The sequence below is a fragment of the Dendropsophus ebraccatus genome, chromosome 1 (assembly GCF_027789765.1).
Source record: "Dendropsophus ebraccatus isolate aDenEbr1 chromosome 1, aDenEbr1.pat, whole genome shotgun sequence".
Lineage (NCBI taxonomy): Eukaryota > Metazoa > Chordata > Amphibia > Anura > Hylidae > Dendropsophus > Dendropsophus ebraccatus.
The window spans coordinates 184,353,183-184,365,485 of record NC_091454.1 but is presented as its reverse complement, the minus strand read 5'-3'; positions in this window follow the sequence as shown (position 1 = coordinate 184,365,485).

Below are 12,303 nucleotides of genomic sequence, written 5' to 3'. Positions count from 1 at the left end.
TCAATTCATATTCATAGATATGGATATAGATATATACCTATTACAGTACGTTTATTATATGGTATCATGGATTTATTAGTGCACAATACCACGCACTTCTATCTAATGGGTCGTCTATATCTATCTATACACCGTACACACGTGGTATATGTATATTATAGGAATACTCTCATTTCTATGGTGTCCCCCTATTTCTTGTAGCTTTCGATCTGTGTGTATTCTCGATGTATTTCCTATCTACCTATATGATATAGCAGCAATCCCGGATACAATGGAGATTATGGAGATCCATTATACATGAATATTTCCCAGAACATTTCCCACATTCTAATATACAAGGAAGACATTGTATATGAATGATAGAGACAACATTACTGGAAACATTACTGAGAGGATAGGGAGTGGTGGTCGTATTCGTATTATTATTATTACCGTGTGGTTTCTTAGGGCAGGGAATTTAGTTGAATAATATAATTTTCAGAGGGATTTCATATTTCCGCACATTATATTGGAATCATTTAGTACAGTTGTCTTTTGTACATATGTCCCAGAATTTCCCATAGTAAGTGTTCGATAGGAGATAGATATAGATAGATAGATAGATAGATAGATAGGAGATAGATAGATAGATAGATAGATAGATAGATAGATAGGTAGATAGGAGATAGACAGATAGATAGATATATAGATAGATAGATAGGAGATAGGTAGATAGATTATGGATAGAATAAAAATAAATAGATAGGAGATAGATTATAGATAGAATATAGATAAATAGAATATATATATATATATAGATAGATTATAAATTTCTTATAGATAGATTATAGATAGATAGATACATCGTATATATATATATATATATATATAATTGATAGATAATAGAGATTGTAGATAGAATATAGATAGAATAAAAATAAATAAATAGGAGATAGATTATAGATAGAATATAGATAAATAGAAGATAGATAGAATATAGATAAATAGATTGCAGATAGATTAATATGAGATATATAAACAGATAGCTATGAGAGAGATAGATCCCTATAGATTGCGCAGCACGTGTATTAATATACCAATATATGGTTGATCGATATATCTATTCTGTTTAGTCTGTCCACAATAATAAGTAATGGGCAGGGTGGTCTCTGGCCGTGTGTCCTGCGGGTTATACAGCTGGTCCTGAGTGGACACGTGGGACAACACCCGGTGCTGCTTTGTAGTCGGGTCTGTCCTCATCTGCACAGTTGTAGAGTGTCAGCTCCTAGGATCAGGGCCCATCCCCGATGCTAATAAACTGTGAGATTTATCGTGGTATTTTCTCGCCCCCGTGTAATGCACAGATCGGATATGTTACTATCAATAATAAATGAATGAAGAAGATATACACGAGCAGCCTTATAACCACTAGCTTATAATGTATGGGGGGCTATTCCCAGAGGAATCAACACACAAAGGATCCTATATCACCACATATATCACCAAACACATCACCACATACATCACCGCATACATCAGGTGTGATATAAAGAAGCCCGGACAGGGGAGAGTGACAGATGGCCGTCATTGGGACATCCGCCTTAGTGCTGAGTCCTGTTCACACTGTGGATCCTGCCCGAACTGATCACAGCTGAGGGGGATAAAACAATGGGGCAGCATTGTATACAGCCGGCCGGGGAGGAGGGCAGCGGCTGTACACACCGGCTGTATATACGGACAGATACGGATGGGGCCAGAGACTTCGCACTTGAACAATTCTGAAGTTTCCCTCAATTTTTGTAAAAAAAAAAAAAAGTTTAGATAGGTGAGCAGGGGCATCAGGTGTTAACTTCAGAACATTCATGTATCTATGTGTGTGCAATAAGTTGTGCGTGTGTGTGTGTGTATATGTATATATTACATATACTGTGTATTATGGGGTTTATATAATCATGGTATGTATGTATTAGGTCATGTAGGTCCTTTGTAAATTAAAATTTCATATATGTTTCGTATATTTGATGTATGTATTATCAGGTCATGTATGCTGTTAGTATATATTATCAGGACATGTTAGTAACTCCATGTGTTGTATGTGTATTATCAGGTCATGTATACTGTTACTATATAGTAACTCCATGTGCTGTATGTGTATTATCAGGCATGTATACTGTTACTATATAATAACTCCATGTGCTGTATGTGTATTATCAGGTCATGTATACTGTTAGTATATAATAACTCCATGTGTTGTATGAGTATTATCAGGTCATGTATACTGTTACTATATAGTAACTCCATGTGTTGTATGTGTATTATCAGGCATGTATACTGTTACTATATAGTAATATAATAACTCCATGTGCTGTATGTGTATTATCAGGCATGTATACTGTTACTATATAATAACTCCATGTGCTGTATACTGTTACTATATAATTCTTCCATGTGTTGTATGTGTATTATCAGGCATGTATACTGTTACTATATAATAACTCCATGTGTTGTATGTGTATTATCAGGCATGTATACTGTTACTATATAATTCTTCCATGTGTTGTATGTGTATTATCAGGCATGTATACTGTTACTATATAGTAACTCCATGTGTTGTATGTGTATTATCAGGCATGTATACTGTTACTATATAGTAACTCCATGTGTTGTATGTGTATTATCAGGCATGTATACTGTTACTATATTTAATACTTGAATGTGCTGTATGTGTATTATCAGGCATGTATACTGTTACTATATAATAACTCCATGTGTTGTATGTGTATTATCAGGGCACGTATTATATAATAACTCCATGTGTTGTATATATATTATCAGGACATGTATACTGTTAATACATATACAGCACATGGAGTTATTATATACTAACAGTATACATGACCTGATAATACATATACAGCTCATGGAGTTATTATATACTAACAGTATACATGTCCTGATAATATATATATATATATATATATAATATATATATATATATATATATATATGCTGTTGTATGTGTATTATCAGGTCATGTATACTGTTAGTATATAATAACTCCATGTGCTGTATATATATTATCAGGTCATGTATACTGTTAGTATATAATAACTCCATGTGCTGTATGTGTATTATCAGGTCATGTATGCTGTTAGTATATAATAACTCCATGTGCAGTATGTGTATTATCAGGTCATGTATACTGTTAGTATATAATAACTCCATGTGCAGTATGTGTATTATCAGGTCATGTATGCTGTTAGTATATAATAACTCCATGTGCTGTATATATATTATCAGGTCATGTATACTGTTAGTATATAATAACTCCATGTGCAGTATGTGTATTATCAGGTCATGTATGCTGTTAGTATATAATAACTCCATGTGCTGTATATATATTATCAGGTCATGTATACTGTTAGTATATAATAACTCCATGTGCAGTATGTGTATTATCAGGTCATGTATGCTGTTAGTATATAATAACTCCATGTGTATGTGTATTATCAGGTCATGTATGCTGTTGTATGTGTATTATCAGCTCATGTATACTGTTAGTATATAATAACTCCATGTGCTGTATATATATTATCAGGTCATGTATACTGTTAGTATATAATAACTCCATGTGCTGTATGTGTATTATCAGCTCATGTATACTGTTGTATGTGTATTGTGAGGTCAGGTATACTGTTGTATGTGTATTATCAGGTCATGTATACTGTTAGTATATAATAACTCCATGTGCTGTATATGTATTATCAGGTCATGTATACTGTTAGTATATAATAACTCCATGTGCTGTATGTGTATTATCAGCTCATGTATACTGTTAGTATATAATAACTCCATGTGCTGTATGTGTATTATCAGCTCATGTATACTGTTGTATGTGTATTGTGAGGTCATGTATGCTGTTAGTATATAATAACTCCATGTGCTGTATGTGTATTGTGAGGTCAGGTATACTGTTGTATGTGTATTGTGAGGTCATACAGTTGTGCGCAGATTAATTCTTTATGAGCACTTCTCCTGAGGTAAAGCTCTGTTCACACTGTCAAGTCTTTCCGTACAGTAGTTTCTTCAACATATACAGCTTATTTCGTTTTTTTTATTTATGTATTTTTATTATATTTAAAACGATGCAAGCTTTTCTATAATGATGATTGGTGTGATACCCCATGCCTATAATTCCAGAGCAGGCAGCATCTTTGGGGCAATGTATTAGGCTTTCCTTGTCCTTCCGGTTGGGATTAGGAGAATAAAAAACTAGTGTAACCCTTATCCGGCAATGAAACAGGTTTTATGTAGAAATTTAGTAATAAGCTCTCCGATTACACACTGACCCTCTCCTATCCCAGTATACCCTCCCATCCCATTGTCTCCCAGTGCTGAATACTGGGATCGCTGCTTATTACTACAGATACTGAGTCCTGCTCTATATTGTTCTATACATCCCACAGTCCCAGGGCTAGAGCAGCCTCCTGTCTATAATCCCTGCTTTACTGTATTCACACAACCCCATGTATATGCCTGGATCTCTGACACAGTCTCTGCTCCCTGTATCATGGTATGACCAGTCACACAACCCCATGTATATGCCTGGATCCCTGACACAGTCTCTGCTCCCAGGACTATGTATCATGGTATGACAAGTCACACAGCCCCATGTATATGCCTGGATCCCTGACACAGTCTCTGCTCCCAGGACTATGTATCATGGTATGACCACTCACACAACCCCATGTATATGCCTGGATCCCTGACACAGTCTCTGCTCCCAGGACTATGTATCATGGTATGACCAGTCACACAGCCCCATGTATATGCCTGGATCTCTGACACAGTCTCTGCTCCCAGGACTATGTATCATGGTATGACCAGTCACACAGCCCCATGTATATGCCTGGATCCCTGACACAGTCTCTGCTCCCAGGACTATGTATCATGGTATGACCAGTCACACAACCCCATGTATATGCCTGGATCCCTGACACAGTCTCTGCTCCCAGGACTATGTATCATGGTATGACCAGTCACACAACCCCATGTATATGCCTGGATCCCTGACACAGTCTCTGCTCCCAGGACTATGTATCATGGTATGACCAGTCACACAGCCCCATGTATATGCCTGGATCCCTGACACAGTCTCTGCTCCCAGGACTATGTATCATGGTATGACCACTCACACAACCCCATGTATATGCCTGGATCCCTGACACAGTCTCTGCTCCCAGGACTATGTATCATGGTATGACCAGTCACACAGCCCCATGTATATGCCTGGATCCCTGACACAGTCTCTGCTCCCAGGACTATGTATCATGGTATGACCAGTCACACAACCCCATGTATATGCCTGGATCCCTGACACAGTCTCTGCTCCCAGGACTATGTATGATGCTCTGTCCAGTCACACAACCCCATGTATATGCCTGGATCCCTGACACAGTCTCTGCTCCCAGGACTATGTATCATGGTATGACCAGTCACACAACCCCATGTATATGCCTGGATCCCTGACACAGTCTCTGCTCCCAGGACTATGTATCATGGTATGACCAGTCACACAGCCCTATGCCCCGAATGGGAATTATTCCTGCACCAGGACAACATACATCATCTGCTCCAACTGCCCTCTACTGCCCACTTGCCCCCTAAGTACATCCTATCTTATCATCTAAAATATCTATCTATCTATCTATCTATCTATCTATCTATCTATCTTTTATCTAACTTTTATCTATCTATCTATCTCCTATCTATCTATCTTTTATTTATCTTTCTTCTGTCTATCTCCTATCTATTCTATCTATCTATCTATCTCTCTATTATCTATCTCTCTATTATCTATCTCCTATCTATCTATCTATCTATCTATCTATCTATCTATCTATCTATCTATCTATCATCTATCCATCTCTGTTTCTATTTCTCTATTATCTATCTATCTATCTCCTATCTCTCTATTATCTATCTATCTATCTATCTATCTATCTATCTATCTATCTATCTATCTATCTATCATCTATCCATCTCTGTTTCTATTTCTCTATTATCTATCTATCGCACAATAAATATTCAACATAATTGTGCATAAACCTATGACTATACAGCATACATAGTGCTTGTACATTGCTCAGATGTATCATTATAACTATTCCTTATTATTCATTCCACAATTTCAGTCTATGAGCAATTGCATAAAGGGGGACCTATTCCCCAGCCTCCCCCACTGGGACTATTCCTCGGATATTAGGGACCTTCTTTGGGGGATCCTTATCCTCCTGTAAATATTTCTTCTCTCTCCTATTAATCCCTTTTGTGCTTTTTCCAAATCCAGCTCTTGGTCTTTGGGTAAAGTCCTGACATGGGATAATCCTGGAGCAGATTAGTTTATTTAACTGTCCCAATAGTCCAAGTCCTGTCCAGGGGAAGCTGCTTATCCTAAAGGGATCACCTAATGGAGGGGATTGCATTGTGATTACACAGAATAAGGGGCTGGGGAGAAGGGAACAGGGGGGTCCTCTGCCTGCCCTGACACCACTGCTCTATAGTATATATATATATATATAATCAGTGATTCTTGATGATATGAGATATATAGATGATAGATATAGGATGCAGTGGGTTCCTTACCCTCGTGTGCTCTTGCTCGCTGCTATCTCCTCCAGTTTAGAAGCTTGCTCTTGCTCCGTACTTATGGGCTCAGGGGGTGGCAGGACATGGAGGCAGAGGCTGGCACCATGGGCTTGGGGGTCCACACAAGCACTGAGGATGCGGCTGATCTGAGTGCTCCCAATGATCCACTGACAGCTACAATAATAGGGAGGCGACTCCACTTAGCACTGACATGTTCCCATTAACCCCTTGTGTGCAGCACAGCACTGGCTGGTGGGCTCCTTCCTCCAAGTGAGTGAGATGTGCAGAAGATAGGAGAGGTAAGTGGGGGGATTACTCTTCACCTGTGAGTGTTTATTATTATTACTACTAGCAGATACCACCCTCATCCTCCTCCTCCCCTCCTCCTCCCACCACCTCCTCTCTCTTCTGTGTGTGTGTGTGTGAGAGTGGGTGGGGGGGCCTTTAAATCTGATGTGTGAGAAAAGTGTAATCATGAAGATGATAATTATTACTAATTAATTGCTGGATAAACATAAGAGGATTCGATCCATTTCCCAGGATCTCTCCCAGAGTTTAGCAGTGAGGGAAATGAGTTTCATATTTAAGAGTGGCAGCTAGTAAGTGGAGGCTGGTGGCAGATTGGAGTACAGCTAGTATATATGTATCCACTCTCTCTGTATACTGGCGGCCAGCAGGACTATGCTAAGGGGCAGCTACTGTAATAATAGTGATAGCCCAGTCCCATAATCTTCTGTCTATGTAGGTCCCTGTCTGTATGGAGCATGCAGAATCCCCCACGCACAATTTCCTCTCATCCTCTACAAGTCGTGTCTCGTGGATTTATACAATTGTCTGAGGGAGGCATCATGTATAACCAGAAACCAGATGAGAGAAGGGGACAACCAACAAGCCTCCTAGTCTATAGGTGGCTGTCCTGTATATATGTCATTACACTATCACACTCTGTGCAGGGAATGTATGTAGATGGGGCATAGTCATCTCATTGCTATTTATCCATCATCTATTATTTATTTACTTATTTATGTCTGTCTGTCTAGCTTTTATGTAGATCTCATATGTGTCTCTAATTATCTATCATGTCTTATATGTATGTATATAGGTCTTCATCTATCTCCTATCTATCTAGTATATAGCTATCAAATAATCTCCTATTTACTTTTTAAATGACTATCAATTATCTATCATGCATTATGTATCTATTCTATCTCTCTCTTTATCTATATCTAACATGTCTATAAACTAATCTAAATATTTACCTCTCTCATAACTATTAATTATTTGTGTATATAAACTATCTGTATATTCCATATCCGACTATCTATCTATCTATCTATCTATCTATCTATCACATAGCTATCTATTACACTCTCTCTCAATCTATTCTCTCAATCTATTTCAAGTCTATGTATCGCTTTTATAGCTATCATTTATGAATGTATTTCTCTATCTCAGGTGTTTGTATTTATTAATTAATGAATTTATTTATTTATTTATTAGTATTTTTTATTAGTATTTATTATTTTATATCTCCCTGTCTATTTATTGTTGTTTTACGAATCTGTATCGTTGTGATCTATACAGGATGTGCTACAAAAATAAATAAATGAATAAAAATAAATAAATAAATAAATAAATAAATATATATATATATATATATATATATATATATATATATATATATATATATATTATTGGCTGGGGGGGAAGGCAGAGGCAGGACTGGGCTGGGAGCAGCTAGGGATAGAAAGGACAAGGCCTGGAGATTATATATATATATATATATATATATATATATATATATATATATATATATATATATATATCTATCTATCTCCAGGCCTTGTCCTTTCCATCCCTAGCTGCTCCCAGCCCAGTCCTGCCTCTGCCTTCCCCCCAGCCATCAGTGTGTGTCCAGCTTGAGGTTTGGCAGAGTTGCCCCCCAGGCATTCTCCACAACACTGTGGCAGTAACAGCTCTTAATGGACACGTTAATTAAACTGTAATTAATCATAGTGTCCGAAGTAAATGCGAACAATTACACTAATCAAACACAAGTTCCTATCGGTCACCGCCTGGCCCCGGGCAGCCCGGCTGTTACCTCCCCAATCCGGGGAACAGCAGAGCCCACAGCACAGTATGGATTGTATATAGCACCATAGGCTGGTATATAGTACAGGTATGCCTGGTAGTATACGGCACACCATCTTTTATTCTCTGTTTTATTGACTTTTTAGTATAGAATGAAATAGAATGAATGATATTGACTTTTAGTATAGAATGATATAGGAAAATATATTCAACACAGTATAGTATAACAAAGTGAGGTTAGACAAAGTATAACAGCATGTGGGTATAATATACTGCCGTATAATACAGTAGAGTATATTATAGAACTAAATATAAATAGCGTCTATTCAGATCTATATACGGTACCTATTTCCTATCTATTCAGATCTATATACGGTACCTATTTCCTATCTATTCAGATCTATATACGGTATCTGTTTTTTTTTCTATCTATACACGGTATCTATTTCCTATCTATATACGATATCTGTTTCCTATCTATCTGCTTGTTCCTATCTTTATACACTGACTTTCTCCCCTGCATGTGAATGGACACAGCATCTTGTATTTCCCCAATCTAATATAGTAGCACTCTATAGAGTGCCCCCCAGGTGTATGTATTATAGGGTATATAGGGCTGATCTGCTGCACCCCCTCTTCTAGGTTCCACCAGGGGAGGGAGGCAGGGGGTCACAGGAGGGGCCATGTCCTCTTCAGACTGTCACATATACCCCAGGCTGGATGCAACATTTATAGGGAGGGATAATGGTGAACTTGATAGTGATCTTGTGCTCAGGTTACCGAGCAGCCGCCCGGCGTCCTGCATGCCTCCCTGGCCATCATTACAATGTTATTCTGTAATTATGCCTGTGCTGTGAATAATTCAGGGGCTGTGTGAGGCTTGTGTCAGGCTGGTGACAGGAGGCTGGAGCCTCAGCCCTGCTCCTCACACCTCACATGTCTGTAATTAGACTTCAGCCTCCCTCTCTCTCAACTTTCTCCTGTGTCACCTGTCTGTGCCCTGCACCAGCTCAGGCCTTCCACCATGACACCAGCCTCCCCCTGCTCCTTGTATCATCTCATGCCAGTAACTTCCTGAGCTTACACACTAGACTGGGAGTTATATATGGTACAGGAAGTCACCATGTAGAGCAGAAAGTAATCAGAACACTACAACCTCTCCAACCTGATATTTCAGCTAAAGTAGATAGGTGTCATATAAGGTTTACATGCTGTGAAAGCTGGATGGTGGTGAAGAGGTCATCCCTGGGTAACCCCCTCATCTCTCCCCAGGGGACTGATCGCTCACACAGCTCTGAAGTCCCCAGCATTGTCCCCAGACCTTCCCCATATTGCTTCAGGACCTCAGCAGCACATGGTGTTACTTATATACAAATATAAATGGATGATACAATCCTCATGAATAGTGGCAGTATGGCTGACCATTAGTTATCATTAATAGTAGATATGGTGTCACCACTGTCCATCATCAAACTATGAATAGACAATAATAAAATAAACCCCCACAAACTGTACAAGGTTAGAAACAAAGTTGAAAAAAAAAAAAAACAAAACCCTACATATTGTATATATAGCAGCGGCTCATTCTGTTCTGTGATGATTCATCTATGTCCTAGTTTAATGTGGTGATGATAATTATTATTATTATTATAATTATAATTTTTATTATAATTATTAGTAATCTGATTCCCCTTAGCAAAGACTTCTCATATCTGTAAATAAAAAAAAATTATATATATATATATATATATATATATATATATATATATATATATAAATATATATATATATATATATATATATATATATATATATATATATATATATAAATAATATTACAATAAAACCAATAAATGACATCCCATCCTCTGACTCCCCAAACTTACACAGAACTTCTATAATCTCACTTCTATTCTTTCCAAATATTCCTCCATCTCCGGGGATGCATCACTGCCACCCAGGCACATGTATAGATTATACCCTCAGCAAATCCTGCTTATATCATCAGCCCATAATCAGAATCAAAGCGATAGAATATTTACAGAAAAAGAAACACTGAAACAGAATCTATCCGACTTTTACATTTTTATTATTCGATTATGTATTTTATAATTATGTTTCATCATTATTTTTTTATTGTTATTGCAGTTTTTTTTATTGTTGTCTTTATATTATCACTATTATTTTTCTATGGCATTGTAGTCGTATTTTTTATTATATTATAATTATTATTTTATTTATTGAACTTCATTATTATATTTTTTTCCTAGCTATTTAGAGGCATGAGTATCTGATGGTTCCAAGTATGTAGAGATGTGAGAATTCGTATTGTCACTATTCTCTGGGTGTAGCTGGGAGTTCCCTGACTTGTGTGTACAGTATTGAATGATGTAATGTCTCTATCCTTATTGTTATGTAGTAGTTGTGCAGTCTGCCTGGCACCTGTACCCAGTGTACCCAGTGTGGGCAGAGGGCTGTCACCAGGCTGCATGTGGCTGCCACTCGTCTGCTCCCATCTCTAGCAGAGGAATGAAGTCTGATAATTAGCTTTCATTTACATAATTAGTACAGTATAAAGAGTAGTGGGGATAATCACAAGGTAAAGACGGATTTTGCTTACTGTGTAAACACGAAGTCTGAATGAAAAAGCAAATGTAATTACAACATTGCCTTGTGGTAAGACAGGGCCCTAATTGTAATGAATTTCTAATTAACATTCAATGATTAGTACAGGCACCAGGCTGCGGATGTGCGGGTATATGTGTGTGTTACCGTACAGACCGGGGGAGCGGCGGGGGACCGGGGAGGAGGCTGCAGCCCCGGGACACCAGCATCACCGAGTACTGACCTCACCGGCCGGTATACTATAACCGGGAACCGGGGCCAAAGCGCTCAGGAGAGGGAGGACTGCTGCTCCCTACTCACTGCAATCTATCTATCTATCTATCTATCTATCTATCTACCTATCTATCTATCTATCTATCTATCTATCTATCCATCCATCCATCCATCTCTCTATCTATCTCTCTATCTATCTATCCATCTATCTCTCTATCTATCTATCTATCTATCTATCTATCTATCTATCTATCTATCTCCTATCTATCTCCTATCTATCTATCTATCTATCTATCTATCTATCTCATATATTCTCTCTCTATCTTTTAAACCATTCATTATATCTATTTAATATTTATTATCTATATATTTATTCATATCTATCTACTATCCATCCATCTCTCTTTATCTATCTATCTATCTATCTATCTATCTATCTATCTATCTATCTATCTATCTATCTATCTATCTATCCTCCAAGAATTCTGCAGCACAACCATATAGTGAAAAATTCAAAACGTGTAGAAAATTCCATGCAACGTTTCTGTCTCTTCTCGAGACCTTTCTCAAGCATCAAGGTCTCGAGAAGAGACAGAAACGTTGCATGGAATTTTCTACTGATATGGAATAAAAACACGTTTTGAATTTTTCACTATATGGTTGTGCTGCAGAATTCTTGGAGTATTTCTGGGGAGACGTGGATGCGGTCTCCAGCTGCTGGCACCCTCTTCACCAGTCTGATCAGAG